The 7,841-nt window shown below is 47.5% G+C and overlaps 1 protein-coding gene across 4 annotated transcripts in view; it reads left to right on the top strand.

Annotated features, from left to right (window-relative positions):
• Positions 1 to 6,281: 6,281 nt before the first annotated feature.
• Ccdc61 (coiled-coil domain containing 61) overlaps positions 6,282 to 7,841 on the top strand; it is an 18,876-nt gene continuing 17,316 nt past the window's right edge. Inside the window, exon 1 of one of the 4 annotated variants that reach the window (XM_050126303.1) lies at positions 6,282 to 6,341. The gene's annotated coding sequence lies outside the window, so the exon portion shown is untranslated. Of the gene's footprint in view, positions 6,550 to 7,841 lie in introns of all 4 variants that reach the window. The other 3 variants (XM_050126305.1, XM_050126306.1, XM_050126307.1) reach the window with 3 other exon arrangements.

The following is a 7,841-nucleotide window of genomic DNA, read 5'->3' on the forward strand; positions in this document are numbered from 1 at the left end:
AACTCACAGAGATCCGCCTGCCTCTGCCTCCCGAGTGCTGGGATTAAAGGAGTGCACCACCACCGCCCGGCCTGCAACCGTGTTCTTAATGGGTGAGCCATCTCTCCTGCGCACCGGTCTCCTTAAATCGTCCTGGAGATGAAACCTAGGGCTTTGCATATAGCAGACAAACACCGTTACTATTGAAGTGGATTGTAGACAAACGCTGGGCTCTATTCCATGGGACTTTTAGTCCTAATGTCTTGTTTGTAAGATGGAAAAACTGGGGTCCAGAGAGACAAGGTCTCACACAGCCTTGGCTGGCCTGGACCTTAATACACAGCAAAGGCTGGCGTTAAATGCCTGATCCTCCTGCCTCCAGCTCCCAAGTGCTGGGGTTACAGGCTTGAGTAGAGGGTCTTATTTTGCCCTGGAGCCCACAGGAATTTGGAGGCAGAGCCAGAGCTCCAATCCTTCTCTTGTCTCTCATCTCTTAGGCTTGTGTCCCAGCGCTGGTTGCCACCTTGGTGTTTTTTTTGGCATCTGACTGAGTCCCCACCCCCATCCCAGCCTTAACATCTCCCCGGGACTCTGCAACTGCCACTGGGATCAATTCCAAACTCTGCCAGTTGCACAGGCCAGGCCGTTGCCCTAGACACCCGCTTTCCCCATACTCAAAGCCAAGCCATCAGCACAAACCCTTGCTGCTGGGCCTTAAGGTCACACATTTCCCTTCTCCTTACTTCCCTCACAGCGTCAGGTCCTCTGTACCTTCCCCCACAGGCATCCGGGAGTCTTCTCCTTCGGCTGACTATTTCCACTCTGGCCCACCTGTCCCAGGCTGCAGTCATACTCATCTTTTTCTTCTTGTTTTCTTTCTTTCTTTCTTTCTTTCTTTCTTTCTTTCTTTCTTTCTTTCTTTCTTTCTTTCTTTCTTTTCTTTTGAGACCAGGTCTCTGGAAGCCCAGGTTGACCTTGAACTTGCTACACAGAAGAGTACGCTCTCTTGATCCTCTGGCCCCATCTAACAAATACTTGGATCACAGGCTTGTGGCATAATACCTAGGTCTTCCTTCCTTCCTTCCTTCCTTCCTTCCTTCCTTCCTTCCTTCCTTCCTTCCTTCCTTCTTTTCAATGGGTTATTTATTTTTCATTCGTGGGGGTGTGTGCCTGCGTGAGTTGATGTGTACCATGTGCATTCAGATGCCCTGGAACTGAAGTGCCAGGCGTTTGTGAGCTGCCACGTGGGCGCTGGGAACCAAACAGGTCTGCTGCGAGAGCAGTGAGTGTTCTTCATCGCAGAGCCGTCTCTCCAGCCCTGGGTTTTGCGTCTCTCATTTCTAACTGGTATCCCATTGTATATTTGCTGTGTCATTTCGTGTGTGGCTGCTTTGGTCACACTGTCTAGCACAGCAACAGAAAGCAAAGGAAGATGCCAGATTTCTATAGTGCTCGGGCTCAAATCCGTGTCTTTGTGCACGCTAGGCAAACACGCTACCACCTGACCCCCCTCACCCTCCCCTGCAGGCCAGCTCCCTTCTTTTCTGTTTCCTTCTGCAATGCTAGGGATTGAACCTGGGTCTCTGGTGTATTAGGCACCTGCAGAATTAACCTTTGACTCTTCCTGACTGCAGGAGAGACAGTGTCCCTGCTTCTGGTCCTGTCCCCTCAGTCTCCTTTCCCCTTGGTGGACCTTCTTGTCTCCCTGGCAAGGACCCATGGGTGTTTAGTTTATGCTGTGATCTTTGCTGACAGCTTTTGGGAGTTGGTTCTCTCCTTCCACCACGTGGGGCTGGGAGATTGAACTCTTGGTTGTCAAGTTTGGCAGCAAGCACTTTTACCACTTCAGCCATCTTGATGGCCCTGGTAAATTTAATTTTAGCAACTTCTCTTCGTGTGCATCCCATAGGCATTCCTGCAGAGTAAGATAAGATTCTTTAATCTTTATGTTTTCAGTCCTCGACTCTTTATTAAGATTCCTGTGTTACCTCAGTGTCATATGTGAGCAAAAGAATGTTGCCAAGCTACAAATCCCAGGGGAAAGCTCTCTGTGCAGCCTTCCTCCTTGGTGTACCGTTTTCCCTGGGATTCTGGGACACTCAAACTCAAAACCCCCTTCGAGCTCCTTTGCAGGCTTCTCTGATGGTGCCACCTTGTCCTTGGGGGTCTTTCAGCATTGGGGCAGCGTCTGGCTACTTCCTGTCTTCATTCCTTCCTTTCATTAGTGATGGACTTTCTGTCATCATCTATCCATATTTATCCATCTATCGTTATCTAATTTATCCACGTATCATTTATCTCTCCTATTATCTGTCTGTTCATTGATCATATCTTTTGTTTGTGTGTTTTTCAAGACAGGGTTTCTCTGTGTAGCCATGGTTATCCTGGAACTTGTTCTGTAGACCAGGCTGGGCTTGAACTCACAGAGATGGACTGGCTGCCTCCCAAGTGCTGGGATTAAAGGTGTGTGCCACCACTGCCCAGCTGATCCTAATTGTGTGTGTGTGTTCACGTATGTTTTCACATTCATATAAGCTGGGTCAATTTTGGGTGCGTTCCTCTAGCATGTTCCACCTTATGTTTTCTTTAAGATTTATTTTTATTCTATGTGTATAAGGTGTTCTGCCTTCACATATGTATGTGCACCACATGTGTGCAGTGACCGTGCAGGCCAAAAGAGGATAGCAGATCCCCTGGAATTGGAGTTACAGGTGGTTGTGAGCCACCATGTAGTTGCTGAGAATTGAACCCAGGTCGTCTGCAAAAGCAGTTTGTGTTCTTAACTGGTGAGCCATCTCTACCTTATTTTTTGAAACAGGGTCTCTCACTGATTCCGAGGCTTGCCAAGTTGGCTAGATTGGCTGGCCACCAACCTTTGAGGACCTTAATGTCTCAGCCACCTGGTCCCTGGAACTGCGCGTGTGTACTGCCATGCCTAGCATTTATGTGCATACTGGGGATCCAGTTCTGGTCCCTATACTTGGATAGCAATCATTTTATCTACTGGACTGTCTATCCAGTCCCAATGTTAGTTATCTTTATCAAATATTGATTCATCTATTCCATCCATCTACCACACACCCATCCTTCCAATCCTTTTCCTTCCATCTGCCCACCCACATACCAGTCTATCCATTCTAGTCTCTCCATTCATCTTGGCAATCTCTCTCTTTCACAATTCACCTATTTATTCATCCGTCCCTAGTATATATCCTACCATTATCAATTATATATCTCTCTTACCTAGCTCTTAGATCAACCATACATCATTTACCAATCAATCGTCAGTAATCTATCCCATCAGTCATCTATCTATTCTCCTGTCATCTAACATCAGTCTATCTCATCTTTCATATATTAATATGTTTAAAGTTTATTATCTGTCTTCTATGTAATCTATCCATATACTCGATCATCCGTCTCCGTCTCATCTCTCTCTCTAGGCTGGACCTCACCTCAGAACTCAAATCCCTACTTTGGTATCTGTGACTCTACTTGGAAATCTACTAGATACCCCAGCCTTCCCCATGTCTTCATGTCTGGTCTCTGCCTCCCCCTCCAGGTTCCTTTTATCTCACAAAGTGGAAGTTTCATCCTGACAGCTACTTTCCAGATTAAAAAAAAACAATCAAAACACAAAAAGCCCTTGAGAATAATTTTTGACTTTTCTCATTCTCCCTTCCAACATGCGATCCCTCAGCAAATTCTACCTCCAGAATATATGCAGGTTCCAGCCATCTCCACTGCAGCCACCTCCGCAAAAGCCACCATCATTCTCACTGGAATTCTCTCTCTCTCTGGGACAGGGTTTCTCTGTGTAGCCCCAACTGTTCGAGAACTCACAAAGATCCACCTGCCTGTGCCTCCCAAATACTGGGATGAAAGGCATGTGCCACCACAGCCTTGCTTGGAATCATTTCTTTGTCCTTCGCTTAACATTGTTTTGTTGAGGTGAAGTTTCCGCAGCATAAAACGAGTCATCCTGAAGTGTATTAGCCAGAAGCATGGGAACACGTTCTGCAAGGCCATTCAGTTCCATCGCTCCCTCCTTGCAGCATTCGGCACCAAGAGTCCACCTTTTCTCTCCGAGGACTTGCCTGCTCTAGACATTTCATGTAATAGGTCATAGACCATGTGACCTTTTGTGTGCCACACCACTCACGTAGCATCCTGTTTTCAAGGTTTATCTATTTTAAGGCATGTATCAGTACTCCGTTTTTATGACCGAATAATATTCCATTGTAAAGATATACCGCATTTGGTTCACATGTTCATCCTTTGATGAGCATTCAAGTTCTTTACATATTGTGGCTGAAATAAATGCTGCTGGTGTGAACATTCATGAATCAATATTTGTCCGTCTGCATTCAACTTTCTTGGGTGCAGTCCTGGGAGTAGAATTGCTGGGTTATGGGATTATTCTATTTGCAACATTTTTTTTCCTTTGAGACAGGGTTTCTCTGTAGCTTTGGAGCCTGTCCTGGAACTTGTTTTATAGACCAGACCAGCCTCAAGTTCACAGGCCTGCCTGCCTCTGCCTCCCGAGTGCTGGGATTAAAGGCGTGTGCCACAACCGGCTGGCTCTATTTGTAAAATTTGTGTGTGTGTGTGTGTGTGTGTGTGTGTGTGTGTGTGGTGTAAGCACACAGATGTGCATATGCAGAGATGCAACACACATGTTTATTTAACCTGGATAGGGAAGCCACGATAGACCAAAGTATGGATACCTCCAAAGTCCAACTTGGTGAACCAGTGAGTTTTACTAGGGTTGTTTACAGGAGCAGAAATGACTCCACCAAAGCTCACCCCAGCATGGGTGACAGCTCACAAAGCTGGGAACCTGGAGCACACAGCATAGCCTGCAGGCAGCTCCATAGGCTAGAGAGTGTCATTCCCGATTGACTCTGATCTATGCATCTTCCAGGCAAATTGGTTGGTTTCTGCTTCTTCTAGGCATTTGGTCTGATGTCAGAGTCTTCTTTGCAGTTTTTTCTACCACCAAGACATGCCATCAGCCCCTCACTGGGGGATTCTAGGCAGATTCTCTACCACTGAACCACACCCCCAGCCCCTCACTGGGGGGATTCTAGGCAGGGGCTTTACCACTGAGCCACACTCCAGCCCCTCACTGGGGGATTCTAGGCAGGGGCTCTATCACTGGGCCACACCTCATCCCCTCACTGGGGGAGTCTAGGCAGGGGCTCTACCATTGAGCTTTTGTTTTATTTTAGGTTTACTTCTTTAAAATTCAAACAACATAGCAAAGTAAGCATTTAAGTTTTTAATATTTTTAGATTTATTTCTTTTATGTATATGAGCCTTATGCCAGCTTGTATGTCTGTGCATCACGTGTGTGCCTGGTGCTTACAGAGATCATAGGGAGCGTCAGATCCCCCTCGAACTGTTGTAGTTACAGATAGTTGTGAGGCACCATATTGGTGCTGGAAACTGAACCCCAGATCCTCCCGAAGAGCAGTCAGTGCTCAATGCTCTGAGAGTTTTGTGTGTGTGTGTGTTTCTGGTGTTATTTGAGACATGGTCTCACTCTATAGCCTTGGCTAGCCTGAATTTCACTATATAGATCAGGCTGTCATCAAACTCAGAGATCCTCCAACCTCAGCCACCTGAGTGCTGGGATTAAGGCACATGCCATCACCTCAGGCTCAAGTAGTTTGTTTTTATTAGTTTGTAAGTGTATGTTGCTGTGTGTGAGTGTCTACCACAATCACAGCATTTATAACCCTAGGCCTGACAAGGCAAAAAGACAAAAGATACCAGGAGTTCACTAGCCAGGCTACCTAACCAGTCAGTGAGCTCCTGGTTCAAGGAGAGATATCATTCTCAAAAATTACAGTGTGAGACACCGAGGAAGGTACCCAACATACACCTCTGGTCTGCACACACACATGTACACATATACTATACGTGCACAGCTTGGGCTACTTGAGTTTCTGTCTCAAAAACCTCTGCGCAAGAACTTTCCCTGTGGCCACGAGGGGGAGGGAGGGCATGGTAGGCGGAGTCAAGATGCCACTTCCGGGATCCTCCCTCCGCCTACTGCAGGAACCACCCTTTTTTGTATGATTGGCAGTAGATATAGCCAATAACTATCAGAAAGGGGACCGACGCCATGGACGGCTCCTAACACTGGTTAGGAACGCCTCTCCCAAATAGACTAATAGCAAGCTCGGGAAGGCGGGTTCTCCTGTGGGGGCGGGACAGAGTGACGGGCGTCATTTTTGACTTATGGAAACGTGACTGCCGGTAAGGTCAGACCAATCATAAGTGAGAAGGCCGGATCTGGGGCGGAGCTGAAACTTCGGCGGTTGAACCGCTCGTGAAGTGGGGACACCGCGGAGAAGGTGAGCGGCGGCAGCACGGGTACAGGTGCGGGCGCCAGGCGGGGGCAGTGGGGACCCCCGGAGCGCCACTTCCACACAGGTGCGCGCCTGGTCCTGTGCAAGCTGGAGATTTCACAAGGTCTTTCATGTGCCAGCCACGTTGTCACTCGCGAGACACGCGATTAGAACATAGAGGTCCCGTGTCGAATACTGCACCCGAGTTTGTGAGGTAGAGCATTATTATGCGCACACCACGCGGGGTGGAAGGAGGGGGATACCCGTGATGCCGTGGATTCTGAACTTGATTCGGGTTGGAGGGTGGGGGTAGGAGCTCTCCAGGGTTGAGGGGTGTGTCCTGCGGGCAAGTGGTGTTCTCAGTGTGCGCTCTGAGCAAGTTATTTTACATGAAGTCACTTTTAACTTTCCCCGCTTTTTTTTTTTTTTTTTTTTTTTTTTTGCGGTGCTGGATATCAAATCCAGCCTTGTGCGTGTTAGTCAGGAGTTATCACTGAGCTACATCCATGCCCAAGAATAAACTTGTTTTGAGTCAGAGTCTTACTATGTAGCCCCTGGACGGCCTGGAGCCCAATTTAGAGCAGGCAGGTCTCGAATGCATAAAAATTGTGTGTGTACTCAACTGTGTGTTTGGTGATGGGGGGGGGGGTGATTCGTATCACAGGATGGGTGTGGAGGTCAGGACAACTTTGTGGAGTTGGTTCTCTCCTTCTACCCTAGACCCTGGGTTCTGAGGTCACACTCGGGTCTCAAGGTTTGTACAGTACCGAGTTTTATCCATTGAGTCATGTGGACAGCCCCTAAGGAACTCTGAAACATCTTGACAAACCGTGCAGTGGCACCCACTTGTAGTCCCAGGTACTAGAGAGACTGAGGCCAGCCTGGGCTACAGAGTGAGTTTGAGGCCCGCCTTGACTACATAGGGAGGCCTTGTCTCAAAAACAAAACAAAGCAAAGCAAAACAAAACGAGATGAATGTGGGGTCTGGTATCTGTTTGCCCAAATTGGAGTTCTGGTTCTCCTTTGTTCTTACCACTGAAATCACTATGACTTTGGGCAAGTTGTTTAATCTGTTGGAGCTCAAACTTCATGTTGTGAGGAATCACTTTTTCTATACCAATTCCATCACCCTGTTTACTCAGTAGTGACTCCCTGATGTTTCTTTCCAGCATCTATCTCTGCCCTGAACACTACACTCTATCCAAAGACCAGCCCTTCTTTGCTTGAAAGCCCAGCTGACATGCAGTTATCCCCAAACAATCCTTTGGTGTCCCCATTCAGCATGGCAAATCCTTCCTTTCAGGTACTTAGGAGTTAGTTGTCCATCACTCCTTCCTTCCCCTCCCATTAAATGTGTGTGTGTGTGTACATGGTCTGGAAAGTAAATCTCGCCTGGTACTGATGTTGGTGGTACACACCTATCATAATCATAGCACACCAGAGTCTAAGATAGGAAGACTGTGAGTTCAAAGCCAGCCTTGGTTACTTGGTGAGAGCCTATCTCAC

This window comes from Alexandromys fortis, unplaced genomic scaffold (assembly GCF_014885135.2).
Source record: "Alexandromys fortis isolate MF-2015 unplaced genomic scaffold, M_Fortis_MF-2015_v1.1 scaffold_240, whole genome shotgun sequence".
Taxonomy (NCBI): domain Eukaryota; kingdom Metazoa; phylum Chordata; class Mammalia; order Rodentia; family Cricetidae; genus Alexandromys; species Alexandromys fortis.